Raw genomic sequence first — 3838 nt, 5'->3', positions numbered from 1 at the left:
TAACCTGTGGCTGTGCCACAACCCTGCATGGGGCTGCACAGACGGGATGGGGCAATGCAGATGAAGATCTGTGGGCTTCTGTAGCCATCCCTGCTGACAACCAGCAGTGTCCCCAGGGTACCATCACTCCCACTCCATGGGACAGAGTAGGAGGGTCACCAGGAACCCCTGATGACGTGGGGGTCCCCTATGTTACCTGAAAATGCGCAGGGATGCGCGGTACCTCTGTGCAGCGCTGGGCCATTAGAGATGGGTGACAGGGAGCCAACTCCCCAGTGTCCACTGGATGGCAGTGCACAGATGCTTAATGCCAAAAACAACTTCAAAATCATTGTTTAAGTCGTTGTTAAGGGTCATTTGCCAATACCCCTCCTGCAATACCTTTTTTTCTTATGGTTATAAGGGGTTTCCCACGTTTTTCGTTAATGCAACAAACAACTGTAGAATAACTCGAGCTCTTAGGTTTAAGCAGTGAGTCTGCAGGGCCACAAATGTTGAAAAACAATTTCTCCAGCTTTTCTCCCACATGCAGCACTTCACGGAAGTCAGGGTTCACACAGCAGTTTCTTGTAGCCATAAAGAACACAGGAATTGACCTAAATTTTAGTTTACAATTCTTCTTCTTTTAATGTAAAGAAGGAGACTGGGGCTAAGCAAATGCTACAGAAGGACTAGGGTTTTAAAAAGACCAAAGGGAGCTACGCCTCAGTTTCAAAACCCCACCCATATTCCTGCAGGACACTGAACAGCCTAAGGATGGCTTTTCCTCAGTTAAAACCAGTCATGTCATTCCTGTCTGGACTATCCCACAGCAAGCATCCATCACGGAATTTATTCAGCTGGTGTGAGGAGCCCAGCACTGCCGCAGAGTGCTCCAATGCAGCCCAGACCACATCTGTAATATGAGGAATGCTCTGCAGGAATACACGGCTCAGCATCTACAATCCTTATCTAAAAGCAAGCACTGTTTCGATCCAACTGAGATAAACCCTCCATAGTTATCACTCTGTGTTTACAAGAGCTAAAGTAGCATTCGTACGCCGTGGGGGGCTTGGGTGGGAATTGCTGGCATGGATGAGATTTCAGAGATATCCCTCTAACTCAAACCAGCTGTGCTCCAGGGCAATGTGCAACATGCATTACCCATATAACAGCTTCTATTGTGAAAATGATGGAATCAAATTATAACTTTGATATAATCTAACAGAGACACCTGAATGCAGGTATGCATGTATTTGTGGTTTAGCTGCTTCTGAATTTTAGCACTTTAAAAAAATCATCTATAAGGTGCGAGGCTTCTTTAGAAGTTACTAGGCTATAATCAGACAAGTGTATTTAGATTGACTTTGCCATAATGAAATCGAGCGTCTCTGGTTTACTCGGAGCACACAACTCACCAAGCTGCTCACACGCAGGTCTCCAGGTAAGGAAGAACTTCCTGCAGGTTTCAATGCGGCCCTGCTGCACCGCACTTGAAACAGGCAAACTGAAGCTCTTAGAAAGAAATTCCGAATTGCATATAAACTAAAATTATTTCATTCATGGCTTTAAAAATCTGAATTCACAAGCAGAAAGTTGAAAGAGACCTTCCTCCTAAAATCCACCGTTGGCTGTGAGAGTTGCCATATGGCTTTCAACAAGCCACGAGGATGAGAAGTCTGTAAACACAAGGCAGTTGTGGCCTGGAGGGGAGATGTATCCATGGGGGGAAACAGAAATCGCTGGAAGAAAAGCGGAAACAGGAAGAAGAAAGTCAGCATGGAGTCTGACCTCCCCTGCCTTCCTCCAAGCATGCTCAGACACACAAAGGAAGCAGACCTGACAGGACCAGCAGCTACAGGACACCAAACCCATTCTGTGACAGCTTCCGAGGTTTACAACTGTGCAGCATTCCCCACTGGAAGTGGTGCAAAAAATTTTGAAGTGCTTTTGCAAAGTTAATTTTTGGGAAAATGCTGTATCTGGATCAAAAATACCTATTTTTAGTTTCCCCGGCTCTCTTTCTTGTGGACAGAAGTGGCTTCAGAAATTCAGCGTTTATTGAAAAAATTATTGAAATCACTATCTTGCTGTAGAGCATTTTGACTTCAGTGACATTAATCAAAATGCAAACAACATTTAACCAAAACCACATATAATCAAAGATATATTTAATCAAAAATTATCTCATCAGCTCCATTTGCTAGGCATAGAATGCTAGGCATTCAACCACTGCAGTGTTATAAGAAAACACGTGATAAAGTGGGTCCCACTGAGGTCAAATTCTGAACTTTGGTTCTTCAAGAAGACTTCCAAGCCAGCACAAAGACAGACACCCCAAGAGTGTAAAGCCACTTAACCAACCACAGGGACAGGAAATGGCACAAAAATGAATTTTTATCATTTGAAGAATCAATCAAATTAAAATACTCCCACTAGCTATTGCTCACAAGCACTGCAGAGAGGGACGGACACGAACGAGTTCGTTGCACCTAATTACCCACACCGTGAATGCTGGTGGTCTCACCCAGGTTTCAGCCACCTCTGAAAGGCGACCATGGTTACAGGTGACAGTGGCCACCCCGGCCCATGGCTGCACTCCCCACACAGGGCGAGTGGTCGCCACTGCATCCCCAACTTAATCCCTGATGCCACGCAGCAGGGTCACCCCAGGCTGGAACACAGCGCATTGTCACGCCACCCATGGCAAGGCACGAAGGAGCCTAACCATAGCGGCAAGGAGCTCCAGAGGGCAACTTTAGCCTATTTTAGGTTTAGGGGAGGATAGGACTTCTACAAGGCTACGAAACAGAAAAAAAAATGAGGAGAAAACTTCAATAAAAATTGAAAAAATATGCGATAGAAAAAATCCAGTGGCAATGAAACACTCTGTCCTTGCACGCTTGCACACGGAGTGATGCTGTAGAATGCCCCTGCCCGTCTGCCTTGGACTGGGGCAGTTTCTAACTGCAGCAGAGTAAAACATTTTCTGTTAGTGGGACAAAAATGTTCGTTGTATTGAAGCTTAAAAACAAAGCCAGGCTGTGATTTACATGACAGGATTGTGAAACTGAATTAGTTTTGTGAATTTAGAAGACTACATTGCAGAAGAGGTTTAGAATTCCAATACCTGCCCTGTCAGCTTAAAATGGTTTAATTTCCTGGATATCTTTAATGAAACAGCCCCACAAATTCTTCAATTGGGAGTCCTGGGTTATGTTTCAGACCTGGTGTTTAACCTTTAGGGCAAGTCACTTGGTATCTCTCTGTTTCTGCTTATCCATCTGTAAAATGAGAACGAACATATTTACCTACCTCGGCAGGGTTTGCTGGGACAGACAGACCGCAGTGTGTTTCCACTCCGGCACTGCAAATGGCGAGGGCAAAGTGTTCTTGAGGGACACCGGTACCTGGTAAAGACTTACACAAGTTTACGTGTTACACGTGCACAAGCAAAACTTGGGTATATAGACCCACGCATCTGTCCCAGCCTGCGCCCAGCCAGGGCTGCGCTCTTCAAACGCACCCATCCTTCATACCCGCTCCTTGGCGTTTATTTACCAGTAAGCCTTTCCCCTGGGTGCCGAGGGGACTCTGCCACCAGCCAACAAAGCCCCCATGTCCCCCCGCACAGCCCAGGGAACCAAAGCAGGAGGCCAGGAGTGCAGGGGCAGCTCTGGCACGGCCGTTCACCCCTCGCAGCCGCCCCCAGCACCCCTGGGAAGGCAGCAGCACCGCGTGCTCCCAGGTAATGAGAAGCAGCCTGGCAGTGGCCAGCCCGGGCTCGACGGGCCTCTCTGCCCACGCCAGGGCCAGACCCAGCCATGTATGGCAGCGTGGCCACCGTCCCCAGGAATGG

Source organism: Pygoscelis adeliae, unplaced genomic scaffold (assembly GCF_000699105.1).
Source record: "Pygoscelis adeliae isolate BGI_AS28 unplaced genomic scaffold, ASM69910v1 Scaffold315, whole genome shotgun sequence".
Taxonomy (NCBI): Eukaryota; Metazoa; Chordata; class Aves; order Sphenisciformes; family Spheniscidae; genus Pygoscelis; species Pygoscelis adeliae.
Note: the sequence above shows the minus strand (reverse complement) of the source record.